At 38.5% G+C, this 26,199-nt stretch overlaps 1 long non-coding RNA gene across 2 annotated transcripts; it reads left to right on the top strand.

Annotated features, from left to right (window-relative positions):
* The first annotated feature begins 868 nt into the window (after positions 1 to 868).
* LOC127471969 (uncharacterized) lies at positions 869 to 20,771 on the top strand. 2 transcript variants are annotated; one of them, XR_007904815.1, is made up of 3 exons: positions 869 to 2,240; positions 18,574 to 18,675; positions 19,327 to 20,771. It is a non-coding gene; the product is annotated as an uncharacterized LOC127471969 (long non-coding RNA). The 2 variants fall into 2 exon arrangements; XR_007904814.1 differs by lacking the exon at positions 869 to 2,240 and adding an exon at positions 14,825 to 15,629.
* The last annotated feature ends 5,428 nt before the right edge of the window (positions 20,772 to 26,199 follow it).

The raw sequence follows: 26,199 nt of genomic DNA, 5'->3' as shown, positions 1-26,199 counted from the left end.
CTCTTTGTAGTCCTCACTCCTCTCTTTTTAGCTGGAAAAGCAGCAAAGGATCTGTAAAGTGCATATTGCAGCAAAAGTCACACACAATTTTATACGATTCATCAAAACATTCAACAAAAGCAGCTGTTAGGTGAAGGCTGGCTAGAAATGCTTTGAACTTGGGTGAGAAGCGATGATAACTATTAACTAACAAACAGGAGCAGTTGTCTACCATTGTCACTAATAAAATGAAAGGCAGACACTCTTTCAACAGTTACACAAAATGTTCCACGAACGTTATGCTGATATGAGTGCACCCAAAAAATCTTGGTTCTAAAGCGTAGACTTGTGTGAAGACATTGCAGATACTGACTTCTGGAAGTGGTAACAAGAGAAGTGGAAAAGAAGCAGGAAAACCCACAAAATTATTTGACCCCTTGCATGTCCACAAAAAGATGAGGAACGTGCTGACTATTTTAGAGCACAGAGTAACCTTGGATTTCATATGATGAAATTATGATTGTAACAGAAAATAAACTGTTGAATCACGTGTTCCTTTTTCAGAAAGAAAAATTTAATATTTAAACACCATTTTTTCACCCATTTGTCTAGAAAAATAAGTGAAGGATTAATTAATTAAGAGACAAGAGAATACAGTATGCCTCCCTGATTTGTTCCACAATTAGCCTGCGTAAAGAAATATAAACCTAAGAACAATTTTATCTGCATTTAAATCTAAAGCCTAATGTGATGTAAATGTCAGTGAATGTGCTAGCACAAGGCTGACAATGAAGAATCTCTGCACAGAACACAGTCTTTCAGAAAATGGTTCTCTGTACTACAAATTGGCTCAGACTAGAAAACTCTAAAAAAAAATCTTACCACAGACACACAGAGGTTTCTCAGTGCAGATTGCTCAAGAGTTTGGGCTGGAAGCCTGGAGTCAAAACTGAACAAAAGCCTGTCTGCTAAAGAAGAATTCACTTCCAGCAACCCCTGTTCCACGATGGAAAAGCTCTGCCAGCCACATGAGGCACAGCGGGAAGAAGAAAAGAATTCAAAAGGAAACTTGGCTTTGTACCTATTGCAGCCTTAATCATCCTTTTTGAACAGAATTCAGCTGTCAGCCATGTGGAAGACAAACACCTGTGAGAAAGTACAGAAACATCTGATATTAGGGGTGATATTACAACCAGCATCTGCTGCTTGTCTCCCATTCTGTTAGAATAAAACAGTAATGCAAGTCCTGTCATAAAAACTAATGCATTAGGATGAATGAGGACATCCACCAGGCAACTGAGGCAAAATTTTTTTTGAAAGAAAGAAGTAACCAAGATGATGTCATGCTTTTATGGATTGACTGTTGTTGTTGCCATTCTTTACTGTATCTTGGACACAGGGAAATAATAACACTGGTGGACAGTAAAACCTGCTCTCTTTCTTCCTCTTAAGGTTTCTATTCCAGACTCATATTTTCTGTTTCCACTTCCTGTAATTTCTAGGGTTATCGTCTCACCTGGCCCTTGTAAAGGTATTTTCAAAATATTTGCTTAAATAATCCACCTAACTTGCAGTATTTGTTATTTTTCTCTATAGAGGATTCTGTAAAGCCCATGGGACTTATCACAGTCGTGTAAGACAGGTAGCTATCACTAAGTTAATAGATAGCCAGGTTTTATACCAGTATGGACTATGAAACCAGAGAGAACTCCATGTCTGTGTTTTGAATTACGTAAGGAAACCTTTGATGCTGCCTGGTACTTAATCACAGACTTGGAAAGATAATATGTTTGTACCAGTCTGTAAAATTATACGTATAGCCATGGCTGCCTTCAAAAGATTCTTCTAGTGACTTGATAATTTTACAACATACTTTGTGTCCCAGAAGCTCATAGGTTCTTTCAGTGGAAAGGGTTAATTTGTTTTGTTAGAGAAAGTGGCAAACAGATAATCTAAAAAACTTTGTCTGGCGTGATATGGGCATTTTAAAGCAGACAGGGGAGAATTTTAAAGTGGCTGTATGAGGGAAGCAAGACCAAGAATATAAGTGTTTGCTTCAAATTAAATTAGCTTATGGTTGGAAGAAGAAAGGTTAGGATACTACTGAAGATGAGGCGGTAGCAAAAGTCACTTTGGTAGGACAGGTATTTATTTATTCTACATTCTTGAATGCTTATAGATCTTTTTGGTGCCAGGGACTGCAGTTCTTCATTTTTCAGCTTTTACAAGTTAGGATATTGTGACACATCTTCAACACAAAGGTAAGATAAACTGAATCTGTCTATGTTGTAACAAGTATGTAATAATTAAATTTGTATACAGAAATAAAAAGAAAGTTCTGGATTAATGTTATAACATGGTTTAAACTTGCCTACTCACTTACCAAAGTACCAGCAGGATTTTGACAAGGGTTTTTTCTACATTAGATGAAACTGAAAGCTGATGTCAAGAAACATTACAGAGAAAATAAAGAATTTCAAGGAATTCAAGGGATTAATTTAGAATACCACTTCCATTTTTGAAAGTCACATGCAGCTGCATTTTAATTCCAGAGGACTTTAAAAATTGTACCTATATTATACTGCAAAATATTGATGTTGATGTTAAAGAATTTTGTAAAATAAAGCTGTAAGGAGCTTCCAATGAGTTTGTATGCTTTTTTCCCCCCTGGAATTTGGTTTCTTATAGTATATATTCTCCTCATATTTCTAGGTTGGAATTTATGTTTCTGGGTTGACATTTTTACTAACTGGTGAAGACTTTAAATTGTAGGGCTGTATCTGCAAAAATTATAGTAATCATCATTACTGCAGTCTGCAAGTCTGGACACCAATGCATGTGGTTCTGGTGACAAACAAAATAGGCAGAATCCTTCATTCACAAATGAATTTGTGTTTGTACATTTTTAATATACTAGAGACTGCCAAAAGTGAGAGAAAGTGAGAAAACAAGAAGCCTCTGTTTCCTTCCTAGAAGGAAAGCATCTTTCTTGAAGTAGCTTTAGGCTTGGACAAACCATAAAAATAAAACTGAAACTGTGAGTAATACTTTTTATAACAATAAGTTTACAAATTAAAGAGGGAACGTTTATAAAATTACTCATTCCTCCCCCCATATATATGTGCTTTTCCTTTTCAAAGGTATTGCTATGTCTCTCTAGATTGTCGCTAGTTGTTGATCATTCTTAATTTAGTGTATATGTCAAAGGATGGATTTGCATTTCCTCCTTATGCTCATCTATTCAGTATGTTTGTCATAACTTAAGGGGATGAGTAATCCAGGATGATAGTCCTCAACAAGACTTTTTTATTTTATCAGTGTTACACAGAGAATAGAGGAAAATCCTTAATCCTGAAATCATCTGTCTGAGAAAATAAAGGAATACAAGTAGACAAAATGAACTTTTTTTTTCTTTAGAAATAGCTAATTCTTTCACTGTAAAGTCAGTTCCTTCCAGTTCAAAAGGATCATGCACTCGAGTGTGGAGATAGCTAAAGTTTACTGTGGATTGATACATGATACCTGTAATGCAGCAACCTGAACATCTGGCACCTGCACAAATCACCCAACTGAGGGCCTCACAGTCTGTCCTCTCTTACTTTTACAATAGAGCACAAATGTTACAAGTCAGCACATTTCTTGGAGAGCAAAAAGGTGAACCAGATAAGTAGGTAGCATGTCACTGGGACAAGAACGTGATATATTCAGGTGGAGGATAGTGGCCTCTCGAAAGTGAAGGTGTCTCTATCGTGTTTTCATATCAGGTTTTAAGTTACACATTTATACAACTAGTCATTTGCCACACTGATTAAAATAGGAAGCATATGCAGTTATGTAATGGGACATTTGTGGTTGCAATTGCTGGGTCATTTGCATCTGTGCCAAACTGAGAAGGTTTATGCTTGCTTTGCAAAATGGAAATACTAATGAAAATCTGGGAGATGGATGTAATCAGACATTGTGACTTTGGGCAAAGGAGGATCCTGCATTGCTCATTTCTAATAAAACTAAGTGGCCTGGAGCAGTGATTTTATGGTGGGCTTAAATAAGATGTCTTTTAATTTGTTCTATAGTATACCAAAAAGCCCAAAGCAGTGATTCAGCAAGCTGTGGGTGAAATCCAGGCCGCAAATGAAATCAGTTCGTTGGGGTTACAAAGCAGGAGTTAACAGCATTGCAGGGATAGACTGGAGAACAACACTGAGACTCAGGCTTGCTAAGAGCCTTAACTCAAACTTTGTTTTATCTATTTGTCAAATGAAGGGTCACCTGTATTATAACTTCACCTCTACCAGCCAATTAAAGTCAAAGAAAAGGGTTTTGTAGCCCATTAGATTACATTGTTTACCTTCTACTTAAGAAAATACACAAGTAATACACAGGTAAAATTAAAGAGAGTTTTTCCTTCCTTCTCTTTTCTCCTTCTCAATCCTGAAAGTGAAGAACACTAGATCTTTGTGTCCTAGAGCAGCAGGCTTGAGGGAAGCTGCAAAGTTTGTTTGTAGATTAGCTAAAATTCTGCATTATTTCACTTCAGAAATTAAGAACTTCTTTACTTTGTGAGTCCTGAGAATGAAAAACAAAAGAAGTAGTGAGTTCACAGTAGGAAAGAACAAAAATTGATTTTGGAAGAGCAAAATAAGCTTTGGTAGGTTATTTAAAATGTTGGAGGTGAGGGGCGTGGAGTTGTTTGTTTGTTCAAATAATTGTTATTTGTCTTCAATGATGAATCATCATAAGAAAAATCTCAGAGGGGACACAAACACTTACCTTTATTGTGTGTCTACATAGGAAGTCGCAGTGATATCCCTTCACTTCTGAGTGGTTGCTGAGCAAGCTCCCACACTCGGTGTTTATATGTTACAGTTTCAGAGTGTAATAACAAGCATCCTTCCATTCTCATTTAAAACCTCTCTAATTAACTTTCTGACCCCTTCTGCAGCCATATGGATCCAATGTCATCCAGCAGTTATTGCCTTATGGTGCTCCAGATGCACCTAATGTGTCCACACAGAAACAACCTTCCAAACTGCTGGTGATCTGGACAACAGCCATTTTCCCCAGCTAAAACTCTGTTTTGTTTTGTCTGTGTCCAGTGAAATGCTGGGCTCTTATACACAAAGCATGCATTTATGCTGATTAAGCACCTTTTTTTTGTGAGTAGGTTATGCACAATCAAGCGCATTTGACTCAAATACAGAAGCATAAATTGGTTTACTCAGTTAAAAGCTTTGATCTGGCAGCTAGAGATAATAGGTGGAGCTTAAGGAATCCACAGTGCTTATGAATACTGATTTACTTTTGGCCTGTAAATCAGCATGCTGAGAGTAGGCAGAAATTTCTTCACTGGCACTAACAAAGCGTTGAGCTCGTGAGAGTAAGAGATGCACTATTTTTCCTAGGAACTTTGCTTCTATGTATGGCCTTCCCTTGCTAGTCTAACACAAATAGGCTCCTGAATTATCCATATGCTACATGTTACTGCAGAATAGGAAGTATAAATGGCTGCCTTAAGACAAAATGCTAGTTACAAGCTGCAGGAGCTTCACAGATTTCACAGATTTAGTGGGATATACTCAGAAAAGGAATCTTGCCTTTGTTTAAAAGGCATAAAATTTACTTTCAGATTTTCTTCATTTCAATGTGTGGATAAAGCCAAAAGAAGTAGCAATTGAAAAGATTGTGTATATATTTTAAATATTCCTTTAGGATGTGCCTGCCATCTTAAGAATTGGAAATAGTAAAAATACTGTGTTCTGTCCAAAGATTTGCTGCAGAAGTAATGATTTCTTTTACAGACCATTAACTTGACCAGTGCAATGATTTAGCTATAATCCTCAAAATTACTGATCAACCATTTTCACCTAGTCAGCTTTTTGCTGTAACATGAAATGAGGAAACAGTTTCTTGGATGAGATAAACAAGCAATTTGTTATCATTGTAAAATTGAAGTGTGCAACATAAGCAAAACAGCTTTTTGCATTCTGTTTTTAGCAGTTACCACCTGTCTTATTGTTTAACTTCATCTGACCATTTCTGTATTCCTGCTTTTTGTTACTGTAAAAACCCAAAACAAATATCCTGCCAGCCCTAATTTTTTTCTAAATATTTTCCATATTCACAGTTGTTACAAGAAATTTAAGTGTAGAGATTGGTTTACTTAGGTGTTTTGGCTAACAAAGGTCAAGAGGATTGGGTTATAAATATGTGAATCATTAATTGTAGTGTGTGTTCCTTCTACTGTGTTGCTGAGAATTGCACAGGGGAACAGAGGTTAAATACTTCCCCATAGGCTGCAGTGGTTTTCCCCCCATGCTGTAGTTAACTCTGCCTGGTGCAAGAAGACATCTGCTCAGTTGTACTGGTTGCTTCTGCCAGCCACTTAAACATCCATCAAAAAGTAATGTTACATCAAGTTTTCTGTGATTAGAGTCCTTGCTTTCCCCAGAGAAAGAGCCTTGGAATAAAGTGTCATAATATCACATTTGTAAGGGTGACAATCTGCTGTTTTGTCAGGTGCTTTGGTACACATATGTGTTCATAAAAGAAAGGGACTTCAGGCAGATTTGGGAGCTCATAGCCTTGTGTGACAGATCCCAAAGCATTTAACACATGAATACTCCCTCTAATTCGTACGTGAAGCCTAGCCATGATGATGATGATGACTCCCTCTGAGTTCAGTGGGAACATTTCTGAGCCTAAAGTGAAGTTTGTGATTTATTGGTTGCATGTTGGTGTCTGAGTATATGATAGATAAAAGTCTATGTCCCAAAAATATGCTTGCAAGTTGCGGGTCAGACCTTTGACTGTACCGGTATGGTACCTTCTGAGGGTAGACATTAGTTGTGACCAGGGATTAAGGACAGATCTCAGCTAGTACAGCCTTGGTTTTGATTGTGGTTATTAGTCAATGAGTGCATTCATACAGTGTTAATGAGGGTCAGGCTTGGGGTAACACTGACAGGGCAGTATTGCAGTTAACATGTTCAGTTTCTGAGTAGAAGTTTGGATGTGTTTCGGAGCTCTAAGAAAGGGCAGTCGGTCCCCGTCCAAATACACCCGTGGAGCTTAGGCTGAGGCAGCCCGTCAGTTGGGCTTTGGGGATCGACTCAGTTTGGCTGACTGGTAAGTGTGGACCAAAGAACAGGCTTGAGCAGCATTGAGCTGATAGCGCTGAGGTATCCAGGGCCCGCAACACTTGATGCATCTGCTTCCTATTGCAGAAGAGAGACATCCATCAATAATTGCTACTGAAGAGGAGTATTTCAGTATATAAGATGCTTTCTTACCAGCAGCAAGATTAGTGCTCCAGCAAAACTTGGAAAAGCAAGGAATGAAAGCTTATAGAAGAGGCAAAGATTGCAAAGTATCTAGTTTTGTAAAAGGACATGTAAAAGCTAATAGTGAGAGCAGTGCTAATGTTTTGGCATCCAAATGCAACTAGCAACCTTTAACTCTATGCCAGTTCAGCACTGGGTGTGAAATTCTTGGCGGTTTGCCTTGACTTCACAGCATTTTTGGGTCTGGAGACAGAGAGAGCAGAGAAAGAGAGTGTAGAAACCTGAGTAATCAGGAGTTTTTAAAAATCTTGTTTGTTTCTCTTTTCTATTTACAAGAAATTATTAATGTCTTGAGTGACTATGGAGGATCTAACTTCCAAAGGTGAGGTTGAGGAAACAAACCATAACCTCCATTTCATTAAAAGTGGTACTTAGAAGTGTTAAACTGTATTTTGTCCTCTCTTTACACACAAAAAATTGTATATACTTATTACCTAGGAAAGCTGTTATCAAATGTGATTTTCAGGAATTGAGTTATCTTTTCAGCTTGAAACACAAACCTTCCTTATTAAGAGGCAGTATTTTTTTAATATCTCCCCTTTTCCCAGAAATATCAGAACTGCCTAGAGTATCTGGACACAAGTGGTCACATCTTCTAAAAAGTGAGAAAAATTAAAATTTTAAGACTGTTTGTTGTTTAATTTGTGTATGCAAATCAAATACACCACATCAAGGTGTTTAACATGATGCTTCAACCAAAGTAATTTTAGATTTAAAGGCTGCATTTCCAAATTGGTGGAAGGAATTTATTTTTGCGTGTAGGTGTGAGTTTCCCTTAGTCAGATTAAAATATTATATATGTGTATATATTTATGTGTGTGTGTGTATATATATATATATATATGATGAATGGTATAAATTCATAAGCTCTCACTAGTGTTTGTAACAGTTTCAATGAATAGGTGCAAAAGTATCTTTGTGATTCTGATCACTATGGATTTTGCTCAGAGGTCTTTCACTTATTTGCTGTTTAAGGCAGCAGTCCTCCTCTTGCTCAGAACTCTACGTGGAAGGAGAGGGAGGGCAGTCTGTGCTTCCCAGCATTGCTGCCACAGACCTTTGCAGCAGAAAGCAGAAAGTCAGGCAAAGGGGGTGATCTAGAGGCAGCAGGGTTAGCAGAGGCAAAGCCTGCTAACCTCAGGTCACCAGCATGTGAAAGGATTCCACCAGCCCTTTACTTCTTTGCTTGTAATACCATACAGCCATGTACACTGTGATTTCAGTGCCTGCAGTAACAGCTTTTAATGCCAACATCTTCCCCTGTAGGCAGCACAACCCTTAAATTTGCTACTTGGGTTGTGCCAGCATCAATTTGTGAACCTCGATGCCAAGCATGACGATGCTACTTCAAGGCAGAGATCCTACAGGAAAATATTGTGGAAACTCTTACAGGCATTACTGAGAGGAACAGTGCATTGCACAGTCTGCCAAAACACATGCCTGTTTTTTCCCGCGCTGGCTTGCAGAAGAGGGTAGAGCAGCAGGGACGTTCATGTCCTCACGTTGGCAAATCCTATGTAGCTGTTTTGTACTATTCACACTTTTTTGTTCCCCTGCATGTCTTGAATAGGATTAATAAATGGAGTCTTTCCTTTATGCTCCGGTGAACTTTACTAAGACACTCAGAAACTGCGTCAGAAGTCTTAAATAGTCTTTCTCACTGGTGGTTCACTTGGCATCATAATTTCTTGTCTTCACAGAGGCACTGGCACTTTGTCGGTGACAATTCTTGCTCTGTATCACCATCAGAGTGTGTGACATATTAACTTTCAGGGAACCTAGAGGTTTTATTTGCTGAAAACAGATCTCTTTAAATATTGACCTCTCTAAACATTAAACATTATGGACAAACATCCCAGAATTGATGATGTAGGGATTGCAAAATAAATTACTGTTTAAACCATGGAATGTGCAACATGACAATTCAGAGCAGCTGTCAGGGCCACCTCCGGCTACCCTCCGGAAAATGCTTTCCCCAGCTGTGACACTGATGCTAACAGTGGTTTCAGACTTATTCCAGGAAGCATTATTATCAAATAAGCATACTGATTAGTTGCTTTAATGATTTCAAATCAATCTCTTTTTTCTGTCCTCTGATTTGTGGAGTTATTGCTTTGTGAAAAATAAAGTGACCTTGGTCATTTGGGCACATCAAAAATGAGATTTTGTATATATAACTCAATAGGTTTAAAACTTCAGTAGTGAGTCTTGTATCTCAGTAATTTCCTCTCCAGGTAAAAAAGTATTAGTCAGTTCTTTGAGAATTCAAATCACTTTAGCATTTGTGTCTGTATTGCCTCTGGGAGCTTGCCTAGGTCCAATTTCAAGTTCTGTGAATCAGGCACCTTGCCTGAAGAAGAGAGCACAAATTCTAAGCTGTTACTGCCCCCTCTGAGTTTTTCTGCCTTATCTGTCTCCTTTTCACTACACATCAAAAATAGAAAACAGCTGTTCTCTGGCAAGCCTCAGTAGAGTGCCATAACAATACCATAGCCAATGCTATACAGCAGGTATCTTTAATTCAGCTCAGAAACAATTCTTTTGCAAGCAAGTTTACCTATAATCCAGTAGGAAGACTTTTAACAAGGGAAGAACTTGCAAGACCATTCCCAGACTGCACTTACTGCAGTATGAAAAACTGATGGCCTGCCTTTCGGAGAGAGAGGTAAACCATCTTTCTACACTGAATTTTAGGTGAGTTGAGAAGCAAAACTTTGAAGCAAACCTCCTGACTTTTCCCACTTACCATGCTGCAGAGAGGCCTTGAAGCATATTATCTGGATTACCTGCAGGTAATTCTAACCCAGAAGATATGCCCCTGGAGTGCTCCAGCCAATGAGTCTTCTGTTTACAGGTCAGACCAGAATCAATCTGACATTAATATATTGTGGAATACCCAGTCCTCAGCATCAAATGTTCTGTCTTATAGATCCGCTCCTACTGTGTTACCCTACTTATCAATATAGGCACAGCCCAAATGATCTTCTGATATTCAGTTATCATTTTAGATGGAATATCACCTTTGGTAGGTGTTGACTAATTCAGAAATACACTAATAATTGGAAAAAACCAAACACCAAAGGAAAACAAAGAAATGGTCTCTGATTCAAAACAGAAGTGTGACTTCTGTCTAATGTGTTTTCTTCTGCTACTGCAAAGCATGGGAGGGAAACACTGGGCTTCCAGCCACAGGCAGGATTAAAGCTCAGATGACTTAGGTCGTTGTTACTTCATTGACTTTAGTGGACAAAATAACTACACGTTCTAGAGGAAAGTCTAGAAAAAAATGTATTTTGCTATAAGCACTGACTGCAAATTCAAAATTTAAAGGTAGGTTTTTAGTGACCACAATAAGAATACTACACCAGGATAAATAACAAGATTCACCTAGTTATTTTCTGCTCTTCATTCTAAGCCTCCAATTTTACTACATTAACAAGAGCAGGCTGGAAGTATTGCTGGTGCCATGGGAAACAATAGCTTCATCCCACAGAGCTCCACAGAACGTGAGCCAAAACCCTACACTTTAGGCCTCCCTTTGGATGCTAGATGTTTCTGTGTGTATCCCTCCATCTATCTACATGCATATCTTCTCAACTCAGGCAGCATTTGGAAATTATTTCTACCTCAAAGTTTATATTTGCTTCTTCCTGTTTAAGGAATCTGGCATTGATCTGCTTTAAACTGAGAACATGGGTCATACCTCATAATTTTAAGGAAGTTTATCCCAGCCTGCGTTCTGACTAGCAGTATTGCCCTCAGCGGAAGCTGCATAATAGTTCTCCGTCTAAAGATTCACATTTGTATCTTAGATTTCCAGATCCTATTTCTAAGTGAAGATTGTAAAAGAATCTACCTGGAAGAATCTCTTTCTGTTTGGGGAAGAGATCCCTCCTTTGCACCTGCAGTTACTTAGGTGCCTTTCCCGTTCCCCATTTTACTAAGACCCTTGGCTTCTATCCTTCTCTTGCATTACCAATGCTGCTAGGTCTTGGCATGTCAGGGAATTTCTTTCTTTTCCCAGTGACCAAAGAATTGAAGACCTTCCTACCAAAAGCACCTGGAAGCAGGCAACTGGCCTGCTGTAATATAAATATTGTTGAGTATACATAAAGTGGAATTTTACCAGGACTAGTTGAATTTTAAAATGTAAGTGGAAGATTACAGTCAGCTGAACTGATCTTGGATGACCTACAGATAAAGGCGCAGGTTAATTAAGCTGTAAATCTGTGCAGAATGACATAGCAATGACTGTTTGGAGGGAACTGTTGATCTAACTTTAAGTAACTGCTGAAAACATAACAATTCTAATATAGACATGCCCTTCCAAAGGGCATTAACTATTTTGCATAAGATGCCAGATGACTGAAAAAAACATCCCCAGATTGTTGTATGTGAGCATGACACAGTTTATCCTGTAAAAAACCCCCAACTTTCCCACAAAGAGGTAGGACACAAACTCTTGGATTTTATTTTCATAAGAGAATTTGAACTCCCAGCAGCCTCTGAGCAGATTGAGCAGTGGTGCTGCTCTTGAGTCTGCCAAATATTGGATGAGGTAATTTTCCTGCCATCCCTGCTGAAAGTTAAAATCCAGTACAATTTAGAATAAAAACAGTAGATAAATTGGCATCTTTGGCCTATGTGCCCTGTAATCTAAAGAAGTCTGAATATTCAGTTTTGCACCTGTGTTTGTACATCTCCAGATAACTGCTCCACTTCAGTCACAATGCTCTATAGTTAATCACTGCCTGCGATGTTTTCTGCAATACATGTCCATGATTATAAACTTATATATATGAAAAATATTTTCTTTGTGTATGTGAGGGAGGCTCTTGATTTCCTACTGCCTCTTAGAAAAACTGCTTCTCTTTCTTTGACTCCATCTCTACTCTCTGCACTTCACACTTGGAAAGACTTTGCTGCAGGACTAACAACTTCAGTGCAACCAGCCATGGAGAACAAGCAAAACATCTCAGAAGCTGTCCAGCATTTCACCAATTTTGAATAGTTCAAAACCTTCCTGTATTTAAAGTCAGAGATAAGCTTATGTAACTTAATCACACAAAAAAATACTTTATCTAAGCCTGACTTACCTAATGCTTTCTTCTGGTGCTACCAAAGAGTCAGGCTGAGTCTGTGACACAAAGTGCATTCAGAATTTTAAAAAGGAAACAACACAGACTCAGATCCTTATTTTTCCAGGTAAGAAGATCACTCAACTTGGGGATTATTTGGCAGAATTTAGAATGTATCAAATCTGACTGAAGATCTGGAAACTCAGTGTCTTGCTAATGCTTTTAATAGGGAAAACTACTCAAGATGAATATGACGATGACTGCAAATGCTTCATGATTGTGAATGAATGTAAATTTATGATTGGAAATAAAAATGCAACCAATGAACTGACACAGCTAAGGAATGCTTTTCTGAGGCACACTGCTGCACTGCTGGACTGCCTGATGGTCAGCTCTCAGACCACAAACTTTCCTCTGCCTGACAAAGGGCATTCAATTTTTAAGAGTTTATTTGGCCAACTTTCTAGCTCCAAAGGCTGTTGAAGCATTTCAGTTTTGTTTTTCGCACGTTGTCAAAAGATTTTTTTTGTTTTGGCTTGTGTGCTTTCAAAGGCAGAACAGAAATATTTACAAAGGCACTATTCATGTCAGTATTTAACTGCTGGTTGACAACTCTTCTGCATGATGGTGAAAGCCGCTGAATTGTAGCTTTGGCTGGAAGGAGCTGATGGTGAAATTAAACACCTCTCCCTCAATCCCAAATATCTACATATCTAAAGGGTCTTTTGTTGAAAGATTACTGGGTCTCAGAAAGCCAGGCAAGTAAGAAAAATAATTATTGTTTCCAGTTCTCTCCTTGTGCTTATTGCTACAGAGTCCAACTCTGACCCTTGCACTCAGAGTAGGTATTTCCACCATTCTTGTCCTCATGCCATCTAACAGAGAGGTTGTTAGTTTCTGCTAGATGTTTTGTTTCCTCCCACATCAGTTCAATGAAAGAACAATGGAAGAAGGACAAAGTTAAAAATGCTGGCTGTTCTTACGCTTAAAAATTCTATGGTAGAAAAAAAGAAAAGTTGAAGAAATATCCCTTGTTAAGTAGTAAGACCTTATTTTCTATATAAGAGAAAGAAAACAAAACAGAGAAAACCCCAGACAAAGTAGGCACCTATTTTTAGGTTTTATATCTTCTAACAAAAAAGGATACATTTTTAAATAGTTTTTACACAGAATTGTCTACAAGTAATTGCACAAGGTTTATGTGAAACTTTTATCTTTTTCTAATATTTTGAGCTTTCATTTTTAAATTTACCATTTTAAAATGCGAATCTTGAGAAGGCTCGGGGGGGGCTTCATCACTCTACAAGTACCTGAAAGGAGGTTGTGGTGAGGTGGGGGCTGGTCTCTTCTACTGTGCCTGCAGTAGAGGACAAGAGGAAATGGCCTTAAGCTGGGACAAGGGAGATCCAGATTAGAAAAAAATTTCACTGTTGTGCTGATCAGACACTGGAATAGGTTGTTCAGGGAGGTGGTAGAGTCACCATCCCTGGAGGTGTTTAACATGTGTCTGGATCTGGCACTGGCTGATGTGGTTTGGGGGTTACAGTGATAGTGCCAGCCTTGATGATTCTGTTATTCTATGAAAACACTCACCTGAGTATTGCAAGACAAACATGCTGGACTTTGTGTTTCAAAGAGATGGAAACAACTTGGCATTTATATGGGCCAAGATACTTAGAAGTGTTTCTGTTTCAGAGATGGGCTTTTTTATTGCTCATACAGCAAGTGAGACAGAGTCAGCCCTAATATTCTACCATATAAGAATATATCAGGATTGAAGGATCTACATCTACATTAGCATTTCAATTGTTTCTTTGGTATGAGACCATTTATCTAATTTAATGTTTCCAAATATTCTGACAAGTCAAGTAAATGTTGAATAATTGAATCGACAGAAATAGAAACATGATTATTTTTAAAAAGACAAAAAGACAGTAAAAAGGTGAGAGAAGCAGCGAAAAGAGAATAGCAAGCTGCTCATAAATATGGATTTCCAATCCAGCATTTTGACAAAAACTTGTGTGATATTTTGTTCTCTGGGTGCCCAAACTTAAACCAGCAAATCTTATAAAGGAGAACAGTTTTAATTGCTTCCAGAGGAAAACCAGGAAAATGATCCTGCCAGAATAAAATGAGAACTTTACCTGAAGCTGTGCAGCCATCACTCTGGTAGCACCTGTGCACATGAAGTATGCCAAGACAAAATAAAAAAATCAACCCCGTGAAACTTCTTAAGAATTCAGAAAGGAATTTTCCCCCTCTATATCCAAGGAAGCTTCTTCCAGCCCTACCTCCTTAAATGATAGTGCCTTACAATCCTCACTTTCTACTTTATATGCATCTAAATCTTATATATACGTATCTAAATACTTATGTATAAGCACCAGCATTCTTTCAATTTAAGTTTTTCCCAAGATTTTTTGGAATTCAGGCTATTCCAAAACTTGGAATAGGTTTCTAGGTTGCTACAGGAAAGGACTATTCTAACATTAGAAGCACACCACCTAACTCAGTACAACAGTCTTAAAAGTTCATAGTAAACTGCATAAAATGGCTTCACAACTGCATACCTGTTTTATCAGCACACTGTGGGTTGTGTCACAAGCATTACAATATGTTACATGGACCTTTCTGCTGTGCTTTCACAGCAGTGGTCAGGTGAGCAAGGCTGTCTTAGCACTTCATCCAAACTCTCCTAGTCTCTCTTTGCCAGTAAATGTGATTCCCTTCTTTCCCATGTCTGTTCCAGTTCTGTTTCTAGAACTACTTAAAAGTTGATCTAAATTATACTTCTGGACAGCTATTTTCACCTGCATCGTGGGAGACATAGACACACAGTGGGTAGACATAAACCACAAGCTGATCTGAACTACTTTTATTTGTTATTATTTGTATTTTTGCTCTGCCATGCACAGTGCTAAATGCTACCTCAAGGAGCAAAACTTGAGTGGAAAAATACTCTACTATTTTGTCCAGAAGCAGTGAGTGAAGGTTTTCAGAACATCACAACCTCTGGTAGCTTTGAGCAAGTCATTCTTCTTTCTTTGCCTAAGGCTTTTGTCTCAGCAACTATATAGTAATTCTTCCTTTTTCTCAGAATTTTCTCTCTTTTTAACTTCAGAAACTGTAAGCTCCCAGTATAGGAAACTTCTTGTTGTGTCTTTGACTGGAACCGGAATGAGAAAACTGTTCACCTTCAACTTTCTATGCACTCTATTGGAATGACACTAAAGTAAGTGCTAAAAAATTTTGGCCAGTTCTGTTGAGACCATTCAAACTAACATTCCTTTTAGCTGTTTTCAGCATTTTTTTTTCCATTGTGCAAGGTGGTAGTTTGAAATGTGTTATTGCTAAATTAGTTTAACAGTTCCTGTATAAACATACCTAAGTACCATCTAAACAGCTAAACCACTGTTTTCGTGAGGTGCCTGGCTAGGGGGAATTTCCTATAAGAACTGACGTAATCTTCTGCTTGTGAAACAGTGTGTCACCTGTGTCATCCCTGGGCTGCATTGCAAAGGCATATCTTTGTGTCAACAAGGTGATGTGACCTGATGAGGTGATGTCCTCATCATTGATGCAAAAGTACTGGCAAGCTGGGAGAACTACAGCTGGCAAAACTAGCGGTTGGCTTTGTGACTTTAGGTTGGGATCAGATGATGGGAAAAGACACCTCACTTTAGACAACCAGAAAAAAACAAGTTTCAAATAGACCATGTTTTTGACATTACCTCTACATCTAGAGAAAAGCAAAACCTAATGCACATTCTGAGTGAGGGCCAAATGCTGAGCCTTGGCTAGGTATGTCTAACTTTCATTGTAATCAGCAGGAACCCTGCGTGTGTTGAAGGTCAGAACTGAATCCAAACTTGAGCTCAGGTCAATATAACCATGTGATTTCACCATCTCCACCTAAGTGTAATAAAGTAGAACTCAAACTATCATATCACTGACTAATGCATTTCATGTTTAAGCGAAGATACAGAAATTGAAATTAATGTCATTCCAAGGAAATGAAGGTCTGTGGAAACCAAATCAGTGATTTGCTGTACAAAATATAAAAACGTCAGGTATTTATCAAAATGTAGCTTAAATATTCTGAGCACAAGAAAGTACCTCTGAAGGAATAAGAGATATGCTAAGAAACCAGACATTAAAGCTGCAGGAGAAGAAACTGATGGATGGATTTAAGTCAAGCATGTCACCTCAACTACAGTGCACAAGTTTAAAGAACAGCAAGCAATCTGGGAACTGAACACTTCCAGTTGGATCCAAGAAAAAAAGTACAAGAACAGTTCTCCAGCCCTTTTTCCACCAAAGGGAGAAATATTTTCCCTTTTGAGATGCCTACTGCCTTGAATTTGCTTTGCACTGTCTACTTCCTCCGTGCCTGCCATGACATCAATGAGTTTTCTCCTTACAGAACATCATGGTTTTCATTCCACTCTCTGTCTTAGCTGTCCCTTAGCAATGTGACTGAATGAAGTGCAGGCTCTGGCACACAGCACGAGTTAAAGCCCCAGGCTCTCTTCTCTTAGCAATGCAGGGTATGAAGTACAGGGCAACTCTAACCCTTCTAGCAGAAGCACACAGGACACCTGCTCAAGTGCTGGTCACCCTTCTGTGCATCTTGTGAAGGCAGACAGACATGAAATGCTATTTTAAATCTAGTTCTTGAACAAGTAATTCTCATCTCCCACAGACTGTACACAGAGATTCAGATACAATTGTTGGGAGTTGGTTGGTTTATATACACACAGATACAGTTGGCTGCATATGGCAACCTGTCCTAAACTAGTACATCTCTCACTGTAATTATCTTTATTAAAAAAAAAAAAAAAATACAAAGAATCTTTCTCACCCTTTGGGATGTGCTATTTGATTATATTCTTAGAACAGAAAAAATTACCTCTCAGAATGCTCCCAATTTGCCTTTCTGTGACTAATCAGTTTAACCCAGTTAATATATTTAGAAAGTAAATGACACTTAGAAAGTAGAAAATTAGTAGAGCCAAGGCAAAATGTTAAATTAATCTGAAGTGTATGCATATTATGAAACAGTTTTTAAATTTCTGTGGAGTGGATATTGCATATTACAGTGTGACATAATATGTTCTCTGTTTTAAATGGTATTACAATTTAAAATATTTTACTACCGAAATAGAGAAGCACTCAGATCTTAAGAAAACCAGTCTTAGAGTAGGGGCCAATTGTAACTGTAGTGTCTTCCAGCTGCTACTGTGCAAGGTATCAGCAGAGCCTTTCCCGTTGCCTGCTAGGATTTGTGTTACACTTAACCTTGAGCTGTTCTGGCAATGCAGGGCATGGTTCCACTTCTCTACTCCATCATGCTCATAGTAGTGTGATGATACATCATCAATACAGCACAGCATTTCTCCCAGGACTCCTCCAGAAGGTGCTGGGCATTTTGTTTGCACAGACAGCAGATCTGGCTCTTGAATTCCTTCTTCTTTCTTCCCTTAGCAATATGAGACTTTTGAGATTTTGATTGTAAGAATTAAAAGGACTCCCAAGAAAACATCTTGCAGATTATGGTGACTTTTCATTATGAAATGCCAACTTCTTTGTTGTCTCAATATCCTCCTCCTTCAATGCCCTAATTGTAACCTCAGCATCCTAACTATTTGACTTAAAGGAAGGAATTGAATTTAATGCTTGTATGAGATCACTAAGGAAACAGAATCCTCTAATGTGCAAATGCCTATTAGCCTTGATGTAAGCACCATGGACTAGGAGAGACAGGCAAAACAATTAATCTTATAATTTTGGTACATTTATTTAGTACATTTAAGCCCTAAAAAAAAGATATAGTTTGAAGATTTTTGAAAATAGAATGGTAGAAGTGGAAGAAAAATCTATACATCTATATATTTTCCATACTGAATGTGTTGTTTTGCCTACCCACTTAAATGTCCCACTCTTGCTTTGTTAGGACTTCACCACAAAATCAAATTCCCTCTCCTGACTGTAGCCCACAATGCATACAAAATATCATTAGGGCAGGAGGGGGTGGGGATGAGCGAGAGAGAACATAACACAGAAAAGAAGAAAAAGGAGTAAAAACAAAATGGAAAGAGGGGCAGAAAGGAGGAATAAAAATCAGATTAAGAGTGCGCTTTAAAATCCCTGGGTTATTTTCCCTGCTTTTACTCTAGTGTGTTATTGCTGGCCAGCATCCAGCAAAGAAGACACCCTCAACTTCAGAAGACCTTGAACCATAGTGAAAAATACAGCTGCAGGCCAACTAGTGTTCTTTGGTGAGTATTAATGTTGCTTACCGGAGTAAGGCAAAAAGTGGGAAAAAATAGTATTTAATCAGAACTTTAGGGGGAAAAAAATGTTTCTGTGTGGAAAAAGGTAATTTCCAAGTTGAAAACTAACCAGGAAAGAGGCTTGAAATAGTGGGAAACAGTAAACAAATTCCTGTGAGATGAACTAACATTGTGCCCTGTAATGAAAAGTAACTGGAAAATAAAGAAAACAAGGGGTTTGGAGCCAGAACATCACAAAAACAGTCACAGAGTCTTGGATCCCAGATAGCCCACACACTTCTGGTGCTAGGCACCTCTTAGAAGAACAGTCTGTCTCCTGTTAGACTCATGAGAATTCACAGGAATTTATAAATCACAGCTGCCTGTGCTGAAGGGAATCTAAGAGATATAAAGAACATTACTACATTGGTGCTGCTCTTTCCAAATGCACAACCTCAAAAACTCACCATTACATCACTGGGATAGAGAGACATCAACAACACTGAATCCCATTTTACTTCTGTGGGGATCAATAGTAAAACTCAAGATTTATTATAAAAGAACTGATCTGAAAAGCTTTTCTGAAAATTGACATTTTCTTACTTTGCAAATTTTCTATCAATCCCATTTTATTGTTTTTATTTTTTTTTTCTTCAGGGTGATATTACCTTTCTATAAAAGAATTCTACCCCCATCAAGAATTTTCCTGTAAACCAATGGATTGCCATCCTAGACATAAATTTCTCCTGAGATCAAATACTATGTGCTTATTATCTCCATACAAGAAAGAGGTAGTATCTGCTTGAAACTTGTCTGTCTTTCTTAATTGTACTAGCTGGTCTAATGACTCTTGCAGAAAAGAATATTTTCTTTTGTATGGGTCTCTGGGGCATTATTCTTACTAATTGATGAACTATAAAAAGGGGTTATAAGACCCACCCTATCAAAAAGACTCCCCATCATGATTGTCTGTAAGTTAATTACCTTCCCTGTGCCTCATCTGGAAATGTGATGCCAAAGGATGAGACCGTGGAAACTACTGACATATCTGGAAGAGACAGTGGTAACATGAGGAGTTACCTGAGAAGTCAGCTGGCTTGTGAGGTCCTGTGTCAACACGCAGGTAGCTAGTAAAGACTCTCTGCTTAGGACAAATGCCAACAGAGCTGCAGCATCCCAAAAGCATTTAAGACCCCACCATGTACCCCAGGACAGTGCTCCAACGAGTGTGCGGCAACAGGTCTCTATCAATCAGCAAAAAAGAACTAGTCCACATATACCCATGATTCATTCAAATAAGATGGCAATACTGGCTCCTATAACCTATGACATCTCCACCCTAGCAGGCAAGACCCTGTACTTTGGCCCCTAATAGGAACTTCATGTACTTATTAAACTAAAATAAATCTCTTCTCATCACTCTTAATGTTTGGTATAAGCTATTTGCATCACAATACCTTAGTAGTAATAATACTGAGAAGTCAGCACTGCTTCAAACTGCTAAATCACTGCCCTTTAACCAATCAATAATTCCAGATCTTTCACCAGAGTCCTCAAGGGAATCTTGCATATGGAGATCTTTTGTTCTCTTAGGAACCAAAGGCTGTGAGTTGATTGAAGATTTCTATAAAATATTCATTTGAGATCTGGTTTGTGTAAGCTACTCTGGTCTTAGAACCTCATGACTACTGCCAGTAAGACTGCTTGATCCAAGGTCATCATCTTTCCTTCTTTGCTGCATGGTCCCTCATGCAGGGCTATTTAAATTCTCTTGTTTAAATACAGAGAATAATTTCCATGGACCCAGAGTATGGTATAGTACACAGGAATACCTGTTTGCTGAACTAATGGGCTCCTGCTTTTCATTAGTGTCATGAAGCTGCTTTCAAACCTGTATTTATTTAACAACAAAGTCATAGCATCTGTGTAGAGGGTTAAAACAACCACTATTAGTTCCAAGTTGTCATGTTGGTGAGTATACCTAGTACAACTTTAAAATGTTTTCTTTCTTCCCATCCTAAATCAGATGGAGAAGACTGAAAGTTGAAATGGTTGGTGCTTCACTGTTTATGGAGTGTTACCTTATTGGCACACTTTCTACCTTGCAGCAAGAACAGCTAAAAGTATGTGTAGCTCCTCGTGAACTCTGATGATTTATTAATCTTCATGTAACACATCTGGCACTAATTTCAGCGTGCCTTGCTGTGCGAAGTTGCAGACTGTGGTGGCTCAGAAACACCTCCAACCTTCTTTGAGACTCCAGCCTTTGAAAAGTGTGTGGTCAGCTGAAGGTAACAACTGCTGTGCCTGTACATTTTAAACCACTGGTGAGTCTTGGTCCTGATTGCTCCTCACTGAACTGTACAAATGTCTTCACACAGTTAATCCCAGTGAGCCTGCAGTCTATTGCAAAGCCTGAGCTTTGAAATCTCTTTGTCATATAGTATCTCTGGCTCACAACAGAGATAGCAAATCCAAGCTAATGATAACTGTGAAAATGCAGTTTATTTGCAATTGCTTGAGTTTTTTCAAATGACAGTGTGAATATCCCTTACAACTAGAGAGCAACAACTATTTCAAATAAATGCCTTATAATTAAGGTAAACATTTAATGTTACAGTGACTCCATTACTCACCCATATACTTGGGATCCTGTTACTAGCTGTTCTGCAGGTGTAAAAAAAGGAATTCCAAAGACAAGTTGATATTTGATCTTGTTTTGTTTAGAACTAACTGGTTGCCAAAACACCACCTTTATTTTACTGTGAGTCTATGGAAAGAATTTTCCATTTTTTTTGTATCATTTTCAACTCTGTGGAAAAGACCTGCGCAAGTTTGGGACTTTTTGATCATGAAAGATGCTTTTATTGGATGTAGTCGTTGTGACTTCAGAGTCAAAGATTCCTACAAAATATCTAATGCTATTTCTTTCAAGAGAGCCTTCCCCATAAAGACACACTTAATATTTCTAGGTCTTAGTTCAACTATATAGTCTTACAACAGAAGTGTGAGGTAACTGAATGATACATTACAAAATCATAGAATGGCATAGATTGGAAGAGACTTTAAAGATCACCTCTTTCCAACTCTGCTGCTGTGGGCAGGGATGTCTCTCACTAAACCAGCTTACTCAAAGCCCTGTCCAACCTGGTCTTAAGCACTGCCAGGAATGGGGCATCCACAGCATCTCTGGACAACTTGTGCCAGTGCCTCACCACCCTCACAGTAAAGAATTTCTTCCTCTAATCTAAACTTACTCTCAGTTTGAAGCCGTTCCCTTGTCCTATCAGGACAATTCCTCATGCAGAGTCCCTCTTCAGGTTCCCTGTAGGCTCTCTTCGGATACTGGAAGGTATCTGTGAGGTCTCTATGCAACCTTCTCTTCTCCAGGCTGAGCAGCCCAAACTTTCTCAGCCTGTTTTCATAGACATACATGCTCTATTAAGAGCGTTTACTCTCCTTATATTTTAGCTCTCCATGGAAGATGATATTTTTTTCAGGCAGCTACAGAAATACAGATGAGCTAAATGAATGGGAAACTAGCAAGGACTTTCAAATATTTTGTAGAGCTATCTGCCCTGTCTGACAGAGTCACCAATTTCTCTTTGCCTCAATTCCCTTATAATTAAAGGACTTGATATTACTCATCTGTCATAGACCTGATACAGTAGGAATAAATATTTTTAGGAGCTCTGATGCTGAAGCAATTGAGGCTATACAAATTACTTGGGCAAAATTTAGTTCACTTCATGATTCAGTCTAATTCTCTCTAATTCTTTCTGATTCACATTCTAATATCTATAACATGCTTTCATGAGTCATAGAGGAATGGAGTGAATGATATTCATATTTCATATGACATTGCATATGAAAAGGCAACAATAATTTACATTTTTGTACTTCATGCAATTCAATTTCATAGAGAACCTTGAGTTGTTTTCCTACCTGGTTTGAGAAATTTTACAATTGGAGTATTGCACTGCTTTGCAGAATACCTTAACTACTGTGTCAACAAAAATGCCAAGTTTGGGAGTCTTAAACTTAAGATGACTTAAGCTGGTTTTTTTCAAGTGCTTTATGCCAACAGAGAGGGGGCCAACCCAAAGTTTTTATTTTTGCAAAGCATCAAAACCCCAAAGTAGGTACAACAAATTAAAGGACCTCCTTAATCTGTGTTTATATTGCATGAAGCAACAACGTGAAGTGCAAAAGCAGAGAGGCGTGCTGTTTGTTTTAACTAATACAGTGATGTAGGATGAAGATTTTCCTCTCACACTTGCCTGTTGTCTGGACTCCTGAACGTGAAACTGGTTGTGAAAGCTTTTCCCAAGCAGTACCTTTTCACTCATCAGTAACAATGTTTAGGAAGGGACACAGCTTGAAGTCTCAGGTGATAAATGTAACCAGAATCAAGCACTCACCAGTAAAGGTTGATTCAACCAGTGTAAAACATTGTAAGTCGGCTAACAACAGCATTGCTGTTCCAACCTATGTTAGATAAAGATCTAGCCCAAAAAGATGATAAGGCTTCCTCCAGCCTCTGAGTTTAAATAGGACTAATTGTCCACACTTCCCTCGAAGCAAGCTTTTACAAATGCTGGTTTTCTCCCTATGAATATGCTTGGTAAATATTCTCATAACAGCAATCCAAGGCCCATTCAGAGCCCTGGTTATGACAGAGGAATAGCTATATGCCATAGGTCTGAGTGCCTCCCAGTAGGTTTTTTTCAATAGTCCAGTGAAAGGTTCTAACCATACCTTCTATAACCACATGTAAACAGAACTCAAATGAACTTGATCTTTGCAGTAGTAACAGACCCTCAGCATTTACAGAAGTAGTTCTTTAATGTCCAGAGCTGTTTCTGCTCCTCAGAGTCACCTGTCCTTATGCTTGGGACGTGCACTTTCAGGGCCAGACACTGAGAGAGTGATCAACAAGAGGTCTCTGCACCTGGGTCCAAGCACTCGCACAACTGTTTTGCAATTCTCTTAAGGGCAAAGCTGTATACCTGTCTTCAGATTTAAACAAGGGAAGAAGCATTTTTCAGCGATCTTATTTGCTCAAGTGCTCATTGCAAACAGGTAATGTGTTGCAGGGACATTTTTTCAGCTGGGGAGAAAAGAGGAAGTTTATTTTTCTGGCTGTGGCTCTCAGACCTGGACTTGTAAGTGACTTACAATGAAAATCAAACATTTTGCATTCACAATGTGACTTAAAAAAAAAACAAACAAAAATGAAAACCCACAGATACCGAGGGTCTGAATCTGAATTCTGACTGTTAGCAGAGAACAGGATGTAGCTGTCTTTTGCAGCAGAAGCTTTGCTTTCTGGTCAGGGAATATGTTTTTCTCATGCTAGCTAGATTCATGGGAATCTCAGGGAAACTGGCCAGATAAGAGTAGCATGTGCCACACAATCCTCTTATGTCATTCCTCTAATCTTTATGAATTAAAGAAGCAGATTAATGAAGTTTCATCTCGTAAGAAATACATTAATTCACATGTAATCATCATGTTTTAAAATGTTCTGCACCACCACTGGCCATAGCTAAACCAATTAGCTAAACTAAACCTGGGGGAGAGCACAGGGGCCTGAAAGAGTAGAATAGGCACGAAAAATAAACCTAAGCAGGAGTCAGTGAACAGCATATACACTTTATCTTGGTGGTTCAGAACAGAAATTTTTCCTTCTGGGAAGTGAAGTGCAAATAGAGTTGATTTTAATATTATGTGTTCCTCTCAGCCTGCAATGAGACAGGAAGAAGGTACACCTTAGATGTCAAGAAGTTAAGTTTTAAGAGAAAATAATGCCCTCATCTGTCTGTACCAAAAGTTTTTAGTGAATTGGAGAGTAAAAGCAAAGACGAAACAGATCTGGAAAAGGCATAAGACATTTCATTACTTGTTAAAAAAACCCCGAGATGTCTCTTCTGTGATATGCGTGAAAGATCAACGACGTCACAAGAGTTTGTCTGTCCCTATTTTGGTGGCCATTCATCCCTGAAGAAATACCATATAGTATTAACTACCCACAGGATTCAAAGATTTGGGATAAAATTATTGAACAAAGCTTCATAGGAGCTACAAGTGACATGAATAGTCTCGAAGAGCTGCTCCATAATGTTTTTGTTGCCTTTACCAGACAGAGCGGATGGAGCTACTCTCCATTCATGGAACATAAGACTAACATTCAAGGACAGCAAAGTCTTTCATGAGCTAAACTGGCAAGAGCAGAGCATATAGTATGGTTGAAAAGCACTGACCTTCTGCTTGATTCGTTCTGCTCGTCTCTGCAAATAGAGTCACTGTGGCAGGTCACCTCTTTTACCCTCGGAGAGGCTCTATTCTTGCAAAACAGCTTTCACTTGGTCATGAAAGGAGTGTGAAAAAAATAATTATAGAGATTAGCTAGTGAATAGCACATCTTGTATTGTTGTGGTTTGATGAAAAAAACTGTAATGGAAGAGGGGTTACATATAGGGTGGATTTTGATTGTGGTGTGTTCCTCTATACATTGACAATGGACGATGATGAACAATGCATCAAGAGACTCAGCTGTCACCCCGGCTAAAATAACAAATTGAACTGATTTGTGCATGCCAAGATTTTGTATTGAGTTAGACACAAAGTAACTCTAGGCTCAATTATCTACAAGAACATTAAAAAACTGTGTTTACTCAGCAAAGGACTCTCTCTGAGCAACAAGTCCTGTTGAAGACATTAGAGATCCCACATCTTAGTATGTGGAGAAAAAGAGCTACTGACTTGCTGGTTATATGTATGTGAAACCCTCCCAGAATACACCCTAAAATTTCAGTGAATCTAGTCCTTCTCACAGCCACACAGACAGGGATAACATTTCCATTCCTGAGGAGCCTCTGTTGTCATCCTTTCCCTTGCATATGACATATGGCTTCCAGGTGACTCTTTGCTACAGAGCCTTCCCATGTAAAATTCTTTGATAAACAATTTCTCTTATTGCAAAATTTCTAATAGCAGCTCTCAAAACAAAAACAAAACCACCAAACCCTTGCAATTTGCTGAATTCTTGTAAGTATTGCACTTTCACTCCACTCCTGGCATTACTTTGCCTCTCTATGTCTTGGTTAATGTACCAAATTATATATGGAGTTCCTCCTGCTGTTACCAGCCTAAATGGTTTGGGGCAGTATGGGTTATCCCTTAAGCATCTTAGCTGTAGCCCAGGTAAACGTTAAACTCTCTTCAATTTACAGAGATGCTCCTCAATAGCACCTTCCCAGATGAAAGCATATGAAATACTAAACATCTGTTCATTGCCCAATGAAAGCTAGTTGTCATCTTACAGCACATTTCTGCCTCATCAGATGGCCAGTTAACAGTGGTCCAAAGTTCAAGTACATTCATATCTTCATTTTTTTTCATGGCTGGGCTTCGCGAATGAAGATTTAGGAAGGCTCTATCCACGTTTATTACAAGTGTGCTGGTGGCTTTTGAGGCCAATACGAGATAGGCACGTCCGATTGCAAAAGGCACAGCAGAAAGACTCTT

This window comes from Manacus candei, unplaced genomic scaffold, assembly GCF_025592945.1.
Source record: "Manacus candei isolate 608988 ecotype Guabito, Panama unplaced genomic scaffold, ASM2559294v1 h1tg000027l, whole genome shotgun sequence".
Taxonomy (NCBI): Eukaryota; Metazoa; Chordata; class Aves; order Passeriformes; family Pipridae; genus Manacus; species Manacus candei.
This window is presented reverse-complemented; position numbering and strand designations above follow the sequence as displayed.